Raw genomic sequence first — 19,074 nt, forward strand, 5'->3', positions numbered from 1 at the left:
CCTTGCTGGGGCCAGGCTCTGTGACAGAGGCGGGAGGAGAAAGAAGTAAGGCGGCTGGGTTTCAGCCAGGAAAAGGACGCGGTGTGTCGCCTTCGCCCACACAGCTCCCCTCCCAAAGCCAAAGATGCCCCAAAGAAGCACCCCCAAACTCTGTAACTCCAGCTGGAATTCTCCCACCCTCCAAAACCAATCTGCTTGTGTTCCCATCACATTAGACCAGTGGCTCTCAAGCAGGGATGGCTGTGCCCCCCAGGGGACACTTGGTAGTGTCAGGAGACATTTTTGGTTGTCACAGTGGGGGGAACCGGGTATGCAGTTGGCATCTGGTGGGTGAGGGCCAGGGTGCTGCTAAACCCCTACGATGCACAGGCTGGTCCCCACAGCAAAGACTCACCCGGCCCAAATGTCAAAGCGCCGAGGCTGAGAACCCCCGCTTTTGATTCAAAGAGGCTGAGCCAGAGATAGAGGGTTTGAAGCTGCTTCCACTGGCTTTGCTACTCTCCTGTTCACCCGCAGACCAAGGCAGGTGACAGAGGAAAGGATAAAACTGGAGAGGAAGAAAGGGCTCTTTGAGCCAAATTACTTCCTCTTTTGCCTTTTGAGCGAACACACACCTTCCTTATTACAAGTCAGAAGAGGCTGGAAACCCAGAATTTTTTTTTTTCTTCAAGGCAAAACAACCCAGGATCTGCTGGCGGCAGGGCCCTGAGACTGTCCAACCGCTCCCTGACAAATCACAACACTACCTACAGATGTCAAATGTACCCGCTGAACCCAATCACATGCCTGGATTACTAAGGCAGAGAATTGTGAATTTCATTAAATATGTTAAAGGGGAAAAAATCAGCTTTGAAAAATAGTAATCCTGTCTTTCAACAAAAATATTATAGGAAGCTATGAATTTGGTAGATCCGAATAGGATGTTGGTACATGTTTTACTAAGGTAATATAATGGCACACTATTATTAGATCACATTAATCATTACTGTGCCAACGGCGCTGACAGCCCCACTGAAAAGGATTGAAAGCCCTGGTAATGGATATAAATTACCCATTGTGTGATAAAAGGATTTTTACTAAGAAGGTAAGAATAAAACAGCAAATTTCTAATATAACTGTTGTGTAAAGACCAAAATAAAAGTAATCCATGGTCACTAATATCCACAAAATCGGAAGTAAGCACTTTCTCAACGAGATAAAGTCACAATAAAAAAATATATATTCGGTACAATGTAAAATTAATTTCTGAGCGCATAATTCCGCTATCAATTTCCCCGGTTGTGTAGTGACCTCTGAGGCCCATGGTCAGGAGGAGGTGGGCTCTGGGCTAATGAGATCTGAGGGTGAGTTTACAGAGATATCGCGGCCAGCTCCGACGAGGCGGGTGCAGACATCAAATGCAGCAGTGCCCCCTCGTTTGCATTTTAAGTTTTTATCCGCTTCGATGCCAGGAAAACACTCCATTACTGAGTCTGGGATCTTGAGTCTGAGACGACAAACACAAAGCCGCTCTGGGACAAGTGTCCTCCAAGACCGGGCTGGGCCCCGGCCCCACTCGGTGGGTGATGGGGAAACGGGCCGCAGGTGGTGCTCGCGTGGGGCCACGTGGCTTTGGGCAGCAGCCGCACCCGCTCCCGTCCCAGCCGCCAGCTGGTGTGGGCGGCGAGTCTTAAGGCTGTCACCCAGAGAAAGAAGTCAACCTTGCAGGGCCCTGCCCCGCCGGTGGCCCCATCCTGAGACTTTCTGGGCATGTCTTGACATCAGACGCTCATCCCACCTAGGAGACCTGGGACCCACGCTCGAGTCCAGGGGAATTTCGAATCCGGAAGCTTCTCTGGAACCCATCTCAGTCCAGGGAGGAAAAGGGACTAGCTGGGAAAACACTTCCCCAGCACAGGGGTCTGTAACCCAGACAGGGCGGCCTGGACAAGCCACAGACTCACAGACAGACACCAGTTCAACGAACTACAAAACGATGTTCCTTACCAGGCAAGTCTTAAAGCAACGGAGCTCCCTCCTGGCTGAAGGGTATTCTTAAAGCCGTGGTGGGCAGGAACTGAAAAAATAAGGCCTGTTAGCAATCCTGCAGGTCGGACATATCGACTTCAATAAGACAGGTAAACAGCATTCATCCAAGGTAACAATTTGCCAGGCTAGTCAAGAGTCTAACAACATTTAATAGCCCCACTGCCCCAATTCATTGAGCAATTTAAAAATGGGAACTATGTGACCTTTGCTGCGATAAACCCAATTTGCTCAGCTCCTTTTAATGGGAAACTGCCACCTGCAAAAAGAGAAGGGGGCGGGGCATCTAACCATTTCTTCTCCAGATGGGACAGAAGAAATAGGCAAATAAGAGAGCTCCCGCTCTCTGTCTCTGTCTCTCTCTCTCTTTCTCTCTTTCCCTCACTCTCTCTTTAGAATTCTAAAGGTTGAGGAACTGAGGAAGTCCTCAGGGGTTCCCTTCTCTCTCCGATTTAAGGACCCCCCTTCAGTAGACCACAACTCCACCCAAATTTCAATTGACCACACCTGTTCAGTGGCCAGGGCCGCATTCAGTGCATCCAAACCAGGAATCTGCAGCCGGCCCAGGCTCTGGGGTGTCGTGTGGCCTCAGGGTCCTCTCTCCTGAACCAAGACCAGGAAAGCAGGAGCCAGTTAGGCACTTTACTCTCTCCTGTCTCACTGCTAAAGTAAGTCCCATCCACGATGGCACCCTCGGACAAGACGGGGGCCTAGATAGAAAGCCCAGATGCCAGCCCACGGTGGTCCCGGAGCAGTGGGCTGGGGTGATCAAGCCAAGCCCCAGCGTGTGATCTGCAGTCCACTCCTTGGGTCCAACCACACCTGGTCCAGTGCAATTCGGAATCCAATTTACAAGAAGGATTTTACAGGGCAAGCAAAAGTTCCCTCTCGGTAAGTTACATTTTACTGACCCCGAAGTTGCGCATTCTGATATTATAGAAGTGAAATTCCAGTAGGGGTTCGAGGGTGTGTCTACAAATGGGAAACCAGAAGTTGCACTCAGAGAGCCTGCAGTGGCTGCCCCAGTCCATGATGACAAAATTTGGATACGAAACCGCTGGCTTACAACATTCCATCTAACTTCCAAGATTGATTTCTGGCAACCAAAAAAAGTGTTTGCTGACCGAGTGCTGAAAATGTTTCCTCAAAGTGTAACAGGGACACGGCAATTTGTCTTTAAAAAATTTTTTTAAATTTTTTTTTATGTTTGACAAAGAGAGAGAGACCAAGTGTGAGCCCGGGAGGGGCAGAGAGAGAGACAGAAACACAGAATCCGAAGGAGGCTCCAGGTTCTGAGCTGTCAGCACAGAGCCCGATGCGGGGCTCGAACTCGTGAACTGTGAGATCATGACCTGAATCGAAGTCAGATGCCCAACCGACTGAGCTACCCAGGTGCCTGGGGGCACTGTTATTTGCAAACTAATGTCTACCTGCCTGTCTTGAGACATAAAGCAAAAGTTTACATCTCAACCATCTGCAACAAGGAAAGAAATCACAAGTCTGTCTCTCCCTCAGAGTATCTTTGTCATTTTGTTTTTCCCGTATCATTCAACACTGAAATCTAGAGAGTGCAAAACAAATGCTCGATGCTATGCTTCCTCAGGCCTGTCCCACCTCAGGCCTGTCCCAGCCGTGAGCGGAAAAGACCCCAGCACCCGGCTGGCTCTGCAAAGACTAACTCGCTTTGCTCACAAGACTCCTTACTTTCAGGGAAGGGGCTGCAGGAGGTGGGGGTACAGACTCAGGTTTTAGACCCAGGTTCATGGCTTGCAAAATTCTACGACTCTTCTCTAGGGGCTGTCTGCTCAGGAGTTTTGTGAATCCCAGTGACAGGGAGAACATGGAGGGACATCATCTGGGGGAGTCCCATACCCACCAGCCCACCGGCTTCACACGGTTGATCAGAACATCACCAGCTCCTGCACTCTGCCCTTGGGGCAGTGATGGGAGCTTCTCTGCCCTAAATCGGTCAAGGCCTCAGCACAAGCCCCCTGGCTGCACTGGGGGCTGTGCCCCGGTAAGGGCTCTCCTAGATGGCTAGGATCCAAAGGTGGCTGGGCTGCCTGGGCAAGGTTGGCCCAACAAACCCCTGCTGGAACAGCGGCAGAGCCCGTGTTCAGAGGCCATACTGGGGTCCGAGGAGAGGAAATCAAGTTAGTGCCACCTGTACCCTTCTGAACCACTTTGAGGGGGCTCCTACTGTCTGATGTCATTGCAGTCACTGCAGGTTGGGCAAAGGTGACCCCATGAGACCACTGATGTTCTCGATCTGGGGCGGACAGGGAGGAAAATCCCCGCCCAGGAATTCTCTCTTCCTCAACAAAGGAAACAGCTGCCTTGATGCAAGTAGTAACTTGCATTTGGAGAAACTGCGGTGACATAACCAGAAACAGGTCCCTGAAATGAGGCCTCCCCTCGCCCCTGCCTCCCACGTGGACCCCGTGCTGAGGGGGTGGAGGAGGGGGGCCACCCCTGAGACCGTGGAGTGGGGGGTGCAGCTACCACCAGATCCGAGGAAGAGTGGGAGGGGTCAGATCACAAAGGCAGCAAAAAGCAGGGCCTGAGCCAAGGCCAAGTTGGGTAGCAACCACCCCCCAAAACATCACCTCCACAGACACGCTTCAGTGCCTAAAATCCCACCGACGATGAATCACTAACCCCTGCAACACAGGTAAGGCACGCACCTAGTGACCCTCGGCCGCAGACACCGCAAGTGAGCTTAGACCTCAAACCTACCGTGCACCAGGCCCCAGGGCACGCCAGGGGCAGCCAGTCTACCCATTGTATGAGGAGGCTGCAGGCCAGGTAGGGGGCCAGGAGGCAGGCCAGAGGCTGGGGCACCGGCAGGGGGTGCACACCAGCTGAGCGCTTAAGCACGTACAGCAGGGCCTCGGTGGAGACAAAGATGGAGGGAGAAAGGACGAAGGTTCAGAGTCCCTGACATGAGAGGAGTGTGGGGTCGAAGAAGAAGTGCAGGGGAATGGGGACGTAACTTCTAGGAGGGGGAGAGAGGGCAGGGAGTGCAGGGTGCTGGGGAGGGGGTGGCAGGAAGGGGCCTCTTACAACCCAGGCACTTCCGAGGCCCCTCTGAGCTGCACAGGGGAAGGGGAGGGGTGGAAAGCTCTGAGAGAGAGATCTGAAGAGAGTGGGGAGGACAGGAAGACACAGGGGACACAGGCAACAAGACAAAGTGGGAGGTGGCCCCGGGCAGCTCTGGCCTGGCACCCAGTGGGCCATGCTGTGGCCCCCGTGCTGTGAATTCTGTAGGCAAAGCAGGCACTGGGGACAGGGCACACCCTTCCCTTCCCGGTCCTCCCAGGGGGCACGCGAAAGCTCTGAGCAGAGCTGGGGAAACCCTCACTGGGCAGAAGCCAGGCCCCCCAGACTTGGGCCCGAAGGTGCTGAAACGGAAGTTCCTGGCAAGTGAAGAGATGAGCAGAGATGCGGCACCCCACCATCGCCAGGGCCCTTGGTAATCAGACCCTCCCTCTAGGCCAGCATGCTGCCAGCCCATGGTCGTTACACTCAACGCCGTGGCAACTGGAAGGCCATCCTAGTAACAAGTTACCCTTTACTGAGGGCCTGTCAAGCACCAACACCATGCTGAGGGCAGTCCCTGTGTCACCTCCCAGCTCACAGGGAAAAGGCTTGTCCCATTCACTTCTCAGGCCCTAACCTCCAGGCAGAGCTCAGTACATGTTTGGGGGAGGGAGGGAGAGAGGGAAAGAAGGAAGTAGAGATAAAAGTAGAGAGACAGAAGGGAAGACTAAGGAAAGAAGGAAGGGAGGAGGACGGGGGAAAGGGAAGAATGAAGGAAGAGAGGAAAGAAATAAGGAGGGAGGGACAAAAAAGGAAGGGAGGAAGGAAAGAGGGAGGAAGGGAGGAGGGAAGGAAGGAAGGAAGGAAGAGGGGAAGGAGGGAGGGAGAAGGGGAGGAAGGAAGGAAGGAAGGAAGGAAGGAAGGAAGGAAGGAGGAGGGAAGGAGGGAGGAAGGAAGGAAAAGGGGAGGGAGGAAGGAAGAGGGGATGGAGGGAGGAAGGGAGAAGGAAGGGAGGGAAGGAGGAAGGAAGGAAGAGGGGAGGGAGGGAAAGAGGAAGGAAGGAAAGGGGGAGGGAGGGAGGAAGGGAGGAAGGAAGGAAAGAGGGAGGGAGAAAGGAAGGAAGGAAGGGAGAGAAAGAGGAAGGAAGGGAGAGAAGGAGGAAGGAAGGAGGGAAGGAAGGAAGGAAGGGAAGAAGGGAAGAAGGAAGCATGGAAGAAAGGAGGGAGGGAGGAAGAAAGGGACGAAGGAAGGAAGGAAGGATGAAAGAAGGGAGGATGGAAGGTAGAAGGGAGGGAGGGAGGAATGAAGGAAAGGGGGAGGGAGGAAGGGAGGAAGGAAGGAAGAAGGAGGAAGGAAGGAAGGAAGGAAGGAAGGAAGGAAGGAAGGAAAAGAGGAGGGAGGGAAGGAGGAAGGAAGGAAGGAAGGAAGGAAGGAAGGAAGGAAGGGAGGAGGGAGGGAGGAAAGAAGGAAGGAAGGAAGGAAGGAAGGAAGGAAGGAAGGAAGGAAAAGGGGAGGGAGGGAGGAAGGAAGAGGGGATGGAGGGAAGAAGGGAGAAGGAAGGGAGGGAAGGAGGAAGGAAGGAAGGAAGAGGGGGGAGGGAGGGAGGGAGGAAGGAAGGGAGGGAGGGAAGGAGGAAGGAAGGAAAGAAGGAAAGAGGAAGGGAGGAAGGAAGGAAAGAGGGAGGAAAGAAGGAAGGAAGATGGAGGAATGAAGGAAGGAAAGGAGGAGAGAGGGAGGGAGGGAGGGAGGGAGGAAGGAAGGAAGGAAGGAAGGAAAGAGGGAGGAAAGAAGGAAGGAAGGAAAAAGGGAGGAAGGAAGGAAGGAAGGAAGGAAGGAAGGAAGGAAGGAAGGGAAGGAGGAAGGAAGGGAGAAAAGGAGGAAGGAAGGGAGAAAAGGAGGAAGGAAGGAAGGAAGGAAGGAAGGAAGGAAGGAAGGAAGGAAGAAGGGAGGGAGGAGGGAAGGGAGGGAGGGAAGGAGGAAAGAGGGAGGGAGGGAGGAAGGAAGGAGGAAGGAAGGAAAAGGGGAAGGAGGAAGGAAGAGGGGATGGAGGGAGGAAGCGAGAAGGAAGGGAGGGAAGGAGGAAGGAAGGAAGGAAGGAAGGAAGGAAGGAAGGAAGGAAGAGGGGAGGGAGGGAAGGAGGAAGGAAGGAAAGAGGGAGGAAGGAAGGAAAGAAGGAAGGAAGGGAGGAAGGATGGAAGGAAGGAAGGAAGGGAGCGAGGAAGGAAGGGAGGAAGGAAGGGAGGGAAGGAGGAAGGAAGGGAGAGAAGGAGGAAGGAAGGAAGGAGGGAAGGAAGGAAGGAAGGAAGGGAGAGAAGGAGGAAGGAAGGAGGGAAGGAAGGAAGGAAGGAAGGGAGGGAAGAAGGAAGGAAGGAAGGAAGGAAGGAAAAGGGGAGGGAGCAGCAAGGGAGGAAGGAAGGAAGGAAGGAAGGAAGGAAGGAAGGAAGGAAGGAAGGAAGGAGGGAGGGAGGAAAGAGGGAGGGAGGGAGGAAGGAAGGAGGAAGGAAGGAAAAGGGGAGGGAGGGAGAAGGAAGGGAAGAAGGAGGAAAGAAGGAAGGAAGGAAGGAAGGAAGGAAGGAAGGAAGGAAGGAAGGAAGGAAGAAGGGAGGGAGGATGGAAGGGAGGGAAGGAAAAAGGGAGGAAGGAAGGAAGGGAGGGAAGGAGGAGGGAGGGAGGGAGGGAGGAAGGAAGGAAGGAAGGAAGGAAGGGAGGAAGGAAGGAAGGAAGGAAGAAGGGAGGGAGGATGGAAGGGAGGGAAGGAAAAAGGGAGGAAGGAAGGAAGGGAGGGAGGGAAGGAGGAAGGAAGGAAGGAAGGAAGGAAGGAAGGAAGGAAGGAAGGGAAGGAGGAGGGAGGAAGGAAGGAAGGAAAGAAGGAAGGAAGGAAGGATGGAAGAAGGAAGAGAGGGAGGAAGGAAGGAAAAGGGGAAGGAGGAAGGAAGAGGGGATGGAGGGAGGAAGGGAGAAGGAAGGGAGGGAAGGAGGAAGGAGGGAAGGAAAAGGGGAGGGAGGGAAGGAGGAAGGAAGGAAAGAGGGAGGAAGGAAGGAAGGGAGGAAGGAAGAGAGGAAGGAAGGAAAAGGGGAGGGAGGAGCAAGGGAGGAAGGAAGGAAGGAAAGATAGAAGGAAGGAAGGAAGGAAGGAAGAAGGGAGGGAGGGAGGAGGGAAGGGAGGGAGGAAGGAGGAAAGAGGGAGGGAGGGAGGAAGGAAGGAGGAAGGAAGGAAAAGGGGAGGGAGGGAGAAGGAAGGGAAGGAAGGAAGGAAGGAAGGAAGGAAGGTAAAAGGGAGGGAGGGAGGGAGGGAGGGAGGGAGGAGGGAAGGGAGAGAGGACAGTAGGGCAGATGGAGAGATGGAGATTGATGGAAGACAGGAAAGGAAGGAAGAAGGGAGGAAGGGGAAGGTGGCAGGGAGGGAGGAGAGGAGGAGGCAGGTGCAGATGCAAACGGCGGGATGGGGGAGAGATGGAGAATGGAGGAAAGAAGGAAGACTTGGTTCAGTCCTCCCTCCCTTGGCTGGTGCCCTGCTCCCGAGATGCTACCACTGCAGAGCCGCGAGCTCCCAGGGAGACTGGCTGCCCCTCCCAGGGCTCACTGGGAGGCCCAACAGCAGGAGTCGGGGTGTCCCCTGAGGGGTCTGGGCAGCCTGGGGCAGATGGGAGCCAGACAAACCGCTCTCCTTCCAGGAAAGTGTCGGGAAGGAAGGAGTCGGCAGTGAGAGAGCCAGCTGGGCTCCCTCAGCACTCTGCCGGGGAAGCGTGTGGCCAACAGGACACGCATCTGGAGCTATCTGGAGATGACACCCCATCCCTCCCGGGACGGTGGCTCCGGGCACTGTTGTCCTGGAGGGATGCCCAGGCGAGGGGCTCCGGCCTCTCCTGCAGCGTGCACCCCCCACCTCCGAGGTTCCAGGCGCCCTTCCTGGCCCAGTGCTCAATCATCTCCAGGCCACTAGGGGACAGGGACCCTTCCACAAACCTACGGCTCCTCAAAATGCACTCGGACCTTGCATTCCCTAGCACTGAGTGACCGTCACTCTTTCTCTGAGAACTCTGAGGGACGAACACGGCCCCAAGTGACACAGCCATTGCCCCTCCAAGCTCCCAACAGGAGAGGAGTCCAGGTGACAAGAGCCGCCTGGGGAAGAGCCACAGGGAAGCTGTCTCATGTAGCTGTCCCCTGTCGAGTGCCCTCTGTGTGCCAGGCTCATGTCCAGGCTCCGGGGACCCTGTGATAAGCAATGTCTCTGTCTGTGTGGAACCTACGTATTAGCGAGCACCTTCAAATGAAAGACAAGTAGAAGGAAAATATAATGTCAGTGAATAATAAGCTCTAAAAAGAAAATAAAGCAGGGGGAAACGATGGACAAAATGATGGATGATTTTTGATAAGGTGACCAGTGACCTCTCTAAACAGTGACATCTGACAAAAACAAACAAACAAACAAACAAAAAAACACCTGAATAAAGTCAGAGAGCAAGCACTGCGAAAATCTGGGGAAGAACTCTACAAGCAAAACAAACAATGGGTGAAAATAGTGAGTGCAAAGGCCCTGGGGTAGAAAGGAGATGGTGCATTCAAGGAGCAGCAGCACATTCCCTGTGGCCAGGACATGGATGGTGAGCAGGGAAATGGGACAGGATGGGCGTACTTTGTCAGGCATGGTAAGAAATTTGGATGTTGGGGGCGCCTGGGTGGCTCGGCTGGGTAAGCATCTGACTCTTGGTTTCAGCTCACGTCATGACCTCACTGTGTGTGAGTTCGAGCCCCACGCCAGGCTCTGCGCTGACAGCATGGAGCCTGCTTGGGATTCCCTCTCTCTCCCTCTCGTTCTCTGCCCCTGCCCCACTCGCACTGCCTTTCCCTTTCTCTCTCAAAATAAATAAATAAATAAAAATTAAGAAAAGAAAAACATAAAAAGAAATTTGGACTTTATCCTGAGCCATTGGCGGGTTTCGAGCAAGGGAATAACATGATGTGATTTACACTGTATAGGGACCGGGCTGGCTGCCGTGGGGAGAACAGACCGGAGGGGCTGAGAGTGGAGTCAGGGAGACCAGTGGGTGGGGAGGCTGCTGCAGTTGCCCAGGTGAGAGACCGTGTGGCTGGACGCGGGGTGGGAGCCACGGCGATAAGGGAAGCAAGTAGACCCAGGATGCCTGCCACAGACAGCCAGTGGGACTTGCTGAGTAGACCCCAGGAATAAGGGGACCCAGAGTCCCCTTCGCCAGGGACCCTGGCAGTGCATGGCACCAACTCCCGCACCAGCCGTAGCCGAGCGCTGGGATGCAGTAACCATGTGTCTCTGATGCTCTGACATCTGGGGCCCTACTGGCCCTGGGGGGCTGCCCCTCCCAAGACTAGCCGATTCCTAAAGAGAGCAAGTGACTCCTTCGGGAGCACGTCTTTCACCAATCCAGAGTCCACGCCCGACCCCCTCCTCCTCTGCCAGGCTCTCCCACTCTGGGCCACTGTCCCCCTGCCCTAATGACCCCAGAGTCAGACACCAGACAACTAGAGACAGCCCCTATACCCCAGGGCCTGCTGTAATGATCCAACTAGCCAATCCTAAATCTGCGCATTCTGCCTCGCCGGCCTTGCCCTCAGCCCGATCGAGGCTCTGGCCCGCGATCTCCCCTGGCTTCCCGCCTCCCCAAGGCCCCGGTGCTTCCCCAAGAGGCCCCGCGGGGCGCGGTGTGCACCCTCCCCCTAGGAACCGTGAACAACAGCAGGTGCTTCCTGATCCACTGGCCTCACCACACTCTCGGGGTCACCTTGGAGCCACTGCCTTCTTCCTGGGGGGCGCATCATGCCCGCTGAGAACCGGTGTCCCCCTCCTAAGTTCTGCCAGAACAGGTGCGTGAGGAGCTATCACTCATCGGCCACCAAGTGTCTCAGAGCAGAGAAGGAGCACTCGCGACCCAGCCACTTGTTTCCTACATCCCCGTCAGCCTGGCCCCGGGCTCCCACCGCTGACCCTCCCCCGCCAGGCCTGCACACACAGGGCTCGCGCTCTCGTGAGTATGTGCGTGCACGGCACACGCGTGTGGGGGGTGGCAACTGCCACCCTGTGACGGAGCCCAGCGTCTCAGGATGCGGCTGAAACGCTGTCACACGGAGGGCGCTGGGCTGCCCGGACATGCTTCCAAGGGAAGCCTCTCCTTTCACTTTAAAACAAACGTAACTTTGATGCAGAAGCTATCTGATACCTGTTCGATCTAAATGCTTTCAGGATACACAGGCATCAGACACTCGCAGGAACCCGAGACCCCGCGGTATCAGCCCAGGCGCTGGGATGATAAAAGGGGAGCGAGGAGCTTCTTCCCGTCAGCTTGCGACCCGGTGCATGTATTTTTACATGCTTTAGCATGAAAAAAAAAAGCCAAGATGCTCAGAGCCAATCAAATTACTTCCCTGTCTCTTTAATAAACAAATCCATGTGCACATTAACAGTGTTGAAAATTCAATTTAAACTCTTTGTCTGTTGCTGCTTACTCTAAAGATGGTCTTTCTTAAACAACAGAACACCAAGGAGTCGTTAGTGCTCTCTCTTCATTACTTCAAAAAACCAATCATTAGACACCAGAGTATATACGTAATTAGAAAATCACTTCCTTTGCAATCCAAGCTAAGTAGTTTACATACTGTAATTACAGGGACAAAATCAATTTTTAATCATTTCCCTGATTGGGCTCATCAGCTCTGTGGGAACATTGTAACCTGCTTGTTGTGCAAAAGCAACATCTGGGCTAAAACAATTACCCTTTGTTTGCTACAATATTCCTTAAATCTTTTTGCTTGCATAAAAAAAATGAAAACATGAAGACAAGATATTTGGATGTCTTTTTGTCCTTGATCAACATATATCCGAAAGTTCTTCTCGTGACGGGAGTTTAATGTTCCCCGGAATTTACGGTTTAACAGTACACATCCAAGGAATGTATTTTTTCAGTGAGATAAAAGTATCTGATTGTTTTAAAGATCCATTCAGCTGCCTAATTGTTCCATAGCTAACACATGGTATTCAAACAACCCACACATTACAAAAGCTCATTTGGGTAATCATGGGCGACTATTATTGCGATGGTTTACACTTTTCTAATACAAATGAATGGATTTTATCAAAATTTAAAAAAAAAACTAAAAAGCTGAGTATGTGTGAAAAATAGTTGGTATGAATTGGCAAGGCGAGGCTAAGCATTTTGTTCTCTTAATAGGAAATGACCTCATTTACACTGGAGTAATAATTAGTACTGCTTCACTGACAGTTAAGAAAAAAAACTTTCCCAGTATAATAAGGCAGCATCTCCTTTGTTAGGAGATCTACATTGATTATTAACCCTTGCCAAGAAATTCCGAGTTTAACTCTACGTTCCACTGGGCTCCTGCTTGCAGGCAAGAGATAAAAATAGCTGTTTTGGAACCCGTTGCCTCTCACCCAGATTTCCGAAGTTTTGCATCTGAGCTTTTAAGTGACGATCTGAAAACACTTGGTGTCCCCTTTGAAGACACACGGAAAGCCCCCAGCACCCTACCCCACAGCCACCAGAGCCCCCGTCGGCCCCGGTCGGCCCCAGCTCTCCCCCGGTGGCCCTGGTCCCCATGTCCTTTTGAAGTTTATTGGCTTTGATTTTTGCTTGCGAGTCCCCCAACCTGCAATTAATTCATAGTCAAAACAGCCCTGAGAAGGAGAAAAGAAGGGAAGGGAAAGTGAAGGCAGAGGGAAACTATTCTTGCTGGTGTTTGGGTCCAGGCCGAGGATACAGGATGGAGATGGGAAGGAGCAGCCGGAATTCACACACACACACACACACACACACACACACACACACACACACTCTTAAGGGATCTGCTGTTCAGTGACCTAACCACTCCTGAACTCACTAAGAGTGACAGCTAACGTGTACTGAGCACTTACCGCGTGCCAACCAGAGTCCCACATACTGACCTGCACCGTCTCACTCCCTCCTCACAGCACCCAGGGAGGTGACTACTGCTTTGGTGTTCGTTCGTTGATGGGAAGCTGAGGCACCAGCTGTGCAGTAACTTGCCCAAGGTTAAGAGCCGGTGGGTGGTGAGTGAGAGATCCAGGCCTGAATCCGGGGGGTGTGGGGGGCTGATCCCGTGGCCCGTGCAGTGTCCCAGCGCCAGGCAGGCAGCCCCTCCCACCACACAGCCTTGCAGGGTCCGGTCTCTGAGGCAGCCATGCTTGTCCAGTGTCCACCGAGCAGAGACACCCAACAGCCCCCACATCTGTGTCCTCAGGAGCACACACAGACCTTGGCATCAGTCTCTGCACATGGGGCCCTATCCCTCATCCCAAAATGGGAAATTCTGACCCAGGGCGAGGCAGAGAAGGAAGGCCCACACACTGTAGGCCAGTATTCTGAGGGCAGGAAGCTCAGACCAGATGCACATGCCTCCCACAAGGCTCTTGTACACAAGTCCAGGAAGGGGGCACCCAGCTCTGCCCACGGGCTGTTTTCTCTGGCAGCCAGGTCCTGGCAGGCTCTCCCGATGTCTTTGCCCAACCTGGCCCCGGGGTCTCCCCCCATCCAGGAGCATGCAGATCCCGTATCAGCCCAAGACTTCACGATACGGCAAATCTGAGACCACTCTGGCCCCCAGAGAGCAAATAACACAAAGAAGGGAAAAAAATCCCCCAAACTACAAATGCTTTCTAATTTATTACCACATGAGTCAATATATTTATCCCCCTACAGAAGAGACTTCATATCATCACCAAATCACAAGGTGTCTACGAAGTAGCTTATCTTGAAGAAGAAATGGGAAATACCTAGAAATCACAAAGTCCCTGTTGCCTCTTTATCTACACTCACTGCAGGTAATGTTCTGTTCAGGTACTCTGCTTGGTGAACATTGCTGGAATATTCAGCCATCACACAAAGCTGCACTGTCCAGTCTGATACCCACTGACCACATGTGGCCACTGAACACCTGCCAAGTGCCAGTCCACACTGGGATGAGCCCTAAGTGTAACCGGAGATGTCATGTTGGGAAGAATGTAAAATGTTTCCTTTACATTCTTGATACTTTTACCTGCTGAAATGAATATTCTAGATACATTAAAAATACAGTCTTAAAATCAACTTCACCTGTTCCTTTCAACCCTTTTTTTTTTTTTTTAATTTTTTTTTCCAACGTTTTTTATTTATTTTTTTGGGGACAGAGAGAGACAGAGCATGAACGGGGGAGGGGCAGAGAGAGAGAGGGAGACACAGAATCGGAAACAGGCTCCAGGCTCCGAGCCATCAGCCCAGCGCCTGACGCGGGGCTCAGAGCCTGACGCGGGGCTCGAACTCACGGACCGTGAGATCGTGACCTGGCTGAAGTCTCAACCCTTTTTAATGTGGCTACTAGAAATTTAAAACTGTACGGATGGTTTGCATTTGTAACTTATTTTCTGAAGCAGGTTGTTAAGAGAAAATGTATCATCATCAATACCACTCGAAATGTGGGTTCCAGGGATAATCTCTGAAGTCAAAATGAAAGTTCTACAAGTTTTTTTTTAATTTATTTCTGAGAGATAGAGAGAGAGAGAGAGAGAGAGAGAGCGCAGGAGAGGGGCAGAGAGAGAGGGAGGCACAGAATCTGAAGCAGGCTCCAGGCTCGGAGCTGTTGACAGAGAGCTCGATGCGGGGCCTGAGCTGAAGTCAGACGCTTAACTGACTGAGCCACTCAGGTGCCCCAAAAGTTGTACAAGTTTTAACTGAACCACTATGGGATCTCCTCAACAGATGTTGCTTTTTTCAGTTCATTTACTTTTATCTGTGCAAAATTGGTTATTCAAGTAATAATATGCTCGCTTCTAGAAAATCTGGAACATGCACGAAATTACAAAGAAGAAAACAAGAATAATCCATAGTTCTATCAGCTGGTGTGATTGCTTTGATATTTTGGTACATTTCTTCCTATTCTTTGCTGCGTGTGTGTGTGTGTGTGTGTGCGTGCACGTGCGTGCACACATGTGTAAGTTTATAAACACAGCTGAGAACACATTGCATGTGCATCCCTGACTTCACATGTCCTAAAACTTCAGGTCTCAAGTGTAAGAAGACACCATTTGGCCATATGAGAACACAGGTCACTGGCCGAGGTGGCTGAGTATTACACAGGTATTACGAAGGGAAAGCATTAAGAGAGGGAAAAGATAAGCCACATGCTGGGAGAAAAATCTTAGCTGAAGACTGGTGTCCAAAATACACAAAGAACTCTTAAAACTCAACAACAAGTAACAAAGCAGCCCAGTTAAAAATGGGCAAAAAATCTAGGGGTGCCTGAGTGGCTCCGTCAGTTGAGCGTCTGACTTCAGGTCATGATCTCACAGTTCGTGGGTTCCAGCCCTGCGTCAGGCTCTGTGCTGATGGCTCAGAGCCTGGAGCCTGCTTGGATTCTGTGTCTCCCTCTCTCTCTGCTCCTCCCCCTGCTTGCTCTCTCTCTCTCTCTCTCTCTCTCTCTCAAAAATAAATAAATGTAAAAAAACTAGTTTTAAATAAAAAACAAAAATAAATAAAAATAAAAAAGGGGCAAAAAAATCTAGATGCCTCACCCATGGAGATGTACACATGGCAAGTAAGCACAGGAGAGGATGCTCGACGTCGTGGGTCATTGAGGGAATGCAAATTCAAGCAATGCACTACACACCTATTAAAACGACTGAAATCCAGAACACCGACACCACCAAATGCTGGCAAAGGCACGGAACAACAGGAACCCTCACCCACCAGTGGCAGGGATGCAAAGTGGCACAGCCACTTTGGAAGATGGCTTGGCAGTTCCTTACAAAACTAAACACACTCTTCCCGCACAACAACCCACCAATCACACTCCTTGGTATTTGCCCAGAAGACCTGAAAACCTACGCCCACACAAAAACCTGCACACAGATGTTTACAGCAGCTTTCCCCATGATGGCCAAAACTTGGAAGCAACCAGGATGCCTCTCAATAACAGAATGGACAAACGGCGGCACATCCAAACAATGAAATAGTGCTCAACGATAGAAAGCGATGAGCTATCGAGCCACGACATGATAGGACAGAACCATACATAGATATCACTAAGTGAGAGAAGCCAATATTAAAAGACAATATACCATGTGATTCCAACTCTGTGACATTCTAGAAAAGGCAAGAGGAGACAGTAAAAAGCTCTGTGGTTGCCAAGAGGCGAGGGGGAGGGAGAGAAAAATAGGTAGAGCCCAGGGGATGTTCAGGGCAGAGGAACGATTCTGTACGAAACCCTAATGGTAGGTACCTGTCATGATGCCTTCGCCCAGCCCCACAGATTGTACGACACAAAAAGTGATCTTTTAATGTAAACAACGGACTTTAGTTAATGTTGACCCATCGATTATAACAAACGTAGTGCACTAACATAAATGTTAGTAACAGGGAAAACGTAGGAGAGGGGGATGTGGGAACTGTACTATCCACTCAAGTTTTCCATATACCTAGCACTACTCTAAAACACAAAGCCTATTAATTTAAAAAGAATACAGGTAACAGGGAAGGAGCAGCTTTGAGGAAGCCTGGCAAACTCCTCTCTCCGAGCTGCAGTATTTCCACTTCTGCAGACCCGGAAATCTCTCCAGGGTCTAGAGACTTAGACTCCTTCAGAAGCCCTCTGGCCACCACTTCTCTGATGAGTCGATGTCCAAACACCTCCCGGAGAGTCTGCGCAAGGCTGTTATTCAACAAGTACGCTTAGAACTTGTCACAGATCCCCATGGCAGGACACCTCACTCAGCCCGTTCCTTACTTCTATGCAGGTTTGACTTGTAATTTTTAAATTTTTTAATGCTTATTTTTGACAGAGAGGGAGACAGAACGCACACGTGGGGGGAGGGGCAGAGAGCGAGGGAGACAGAATCCCAAGCAGGCTCCACGCTGTCAGCACAGAGCCCGACACGGGGCTCGAACCCACAAACCGCGACACCATGACTTGAGCTGAAGTCAGACGCTGAACCGACTGAGCCACCCAGGCGCCCCATGCAGGTTTTTATTGTTGTTCTTGTTGACGAATTTTGCAAAATGAACTGGCATGTGGCTCCAGGGCAGAGTCTAGGCCAGGTCTCCACCTGCTTCTCAGGACACATCTCAGAGCAAGGGAAAGGATCTCCCCAAACTATGCCCACTCTTCAGGTGGGATATCCCCCCAAAGCCCCATCCTTGTTTCTTGCTTCTCCAACACAGAAACTCCAATGCCTCAGAGAGTACTGGTACGGATGGGACACCAGACAGGGCTCAAAGTGACACCGGCCACCTCTCCAGCTGGAGCCCAGCAGGAACGGGGACAGTGTTGGGAATGTTACAGGAGGATGTGGCTTTTTCTTCATTCCTCACTCTGGGCATAAGATGACATCAAAATGCTGCTGTCCTCTTGAACAGCCACCTCTAAATCCATACTAAGTTTGCTCCAGCTACTGGTTAATGCCGGAGGAGGAGGCCGGGGAGTCAAGGGCGGTCTGATTCAGGGGTCAAGTAAAAATAGTTCACACTGTTTTCCTGCGATTCCTACAGTAACAAGAAGAAACAGTAACTGCCAAAAGCCATGGGCCCTCAAGTATCCCTCATTCTACAGAAAAAAAAAAAAAGCACAGATGACAGATGAAAAATAATAGGGAAATCCTTCAGGAACATGCACTCTGAGGGCAGAACCCACTGCAGGACATATAAACACAGGGGGAGAGAGACGCCCCCCGAAAGGCCTGATCTTTTCCTAGCCCGGCCTATTCAGCAGCCAGTGGCAGGTCCCCTGCTGCGTGTCTCATGGTAAAGATCCAATTCCAGAAAATTCAAACCTAACAATTGACAGAAAAGAAAAAAAAAAGTCCCTTCCCTCTCATCTTCTAAGATTTTCCATTTTGGTAAAGATTTTGTAAACATTCTTAGAAAGAGTATATTCTCCCTCCTCTGCCCACAGGTAACAAGGGATGGCAGATGTTTCAGAAACAGCACATTATAAAAAAAAAAAATCCAATGTCACTAAAACCAGAATGGAAAATGTTTTATACATTAACAAACATTGTAATGAATTTGCACAACCTTAACCGACTGTATACCCAGCATAATGAAACGGTCTCCATCCTTTCAAATAAAAAATTACGTATTCTAGCGCATTGCTTTAGAAAAGCATTGTTCTTAAAAAAAATAAAAAAACCTGCATTTTCCCAGCTACCATGTAATTTGTGAGATGCATTTTTAAATGTTCTGCAACAGCAGCGGCTGCATCAGTCAGATGATACCGATAGATAATTCACCAAACCGTCACATGATCTTCCATCAGTCCAAAAGACGCGAATATATTGCCACAAGCTTTGGGAATAATGGGTGCACCTGTTTACGGTGTCACCTCTGTTTGCTAATTGTCTCCTTGAGCTACATTTTACTTCTAATGCATTTATTTTTGACAGGCAGTGTCTATTTAGAAATCACATTACTTCAAGTGCAATTGTTCTTTTGTCTATCAAGTAAATGAAGTGTTGTTATACAGATTTCAGGTTCTGATTAGTAAAGTATCAGAGCCCCAAAAAGGTCAATCAGTTATTTACCTGAGGTAATAGAAGGATGACAGACATCTTGAATACTCTCCAGCTCATGCTATAGGCAATTTCATGATAATTACTCAACTCAGTGTAACTTAAATATATAGTTCTGGGGTGCGGAGGCTAGAAAGGCACACGCAGAGCGCATGTCGCGAGACTGGTGTCCGTGCAAAATGGTAGGCAGGTGGGTCTTGTGTTTACATGCACGGGTATCACCAAATCAAATATGCAGTCCCTAGAAATGCAAACAAGTGTGCCAAACGAGTGGGTGGGTGGCTGGGTGTATCTATCTACTGTCTTGAATGCATTCTCCCATTAAAATAGATATTTTAAAACAATCTTCAAATCATCTGACTCTTCAGGTCTGATCTGATGAATTAGTTCAGATCAGTATGAAGGTAGTTACAAATGGAAACAAACAACAACAACAACAACAACAACAACAACAACAACAA

The 19,074-nt window shown here is 50.8% G+C and overlaps 1 protein-coding gene across 6 annotated transcripts in view; it reads right to left on the reverse strand.

Moving 5' to 3' along the window:
* The window catches only part of ZNF536 (zinc finger protein 536), a 436,349-nt gene that overhangs the window by 377,679 nt on the left and 39,596 nt on the right, over positions 1-19,074 (reverse strand). For 4 of the 6 annotated variants that reach the window (XM_060650870.2, XM_060650865.2, XM_060650867.3 and 1 more), the window contains exon 2: positions 1,987-2,056. The exons of 1 other annotated variant lie outside the window; for it this stretch is intronic. The gene's annotated coding sequence lies outside the window, so the exon portion shown is untranslated. Of the gene's footprint in view, positions 1-1,986; positions 2,057-2,532; positions 2,837-19,074 lie in introns of those variants that run through there. One more of the 6 variants, XM_060650866.3, reaches the window with a different exon arrangement.

The sequence above is a fragment of the Panthera onca genome, chromosome E2 (genome assembly GCF_046562875.1).
Source record: "Panthera onca isolate mPanOnc1 chromosome E2, mPanOnc1 haplotype 2, whole genome shotgun sequence".
Taxonomy (NCBI): domain Eukaryota; kingdom Metazoa; phylum Chordata; class Mammalia; order Carnivora; family Felidae; genus Panthera; species Panthera onca.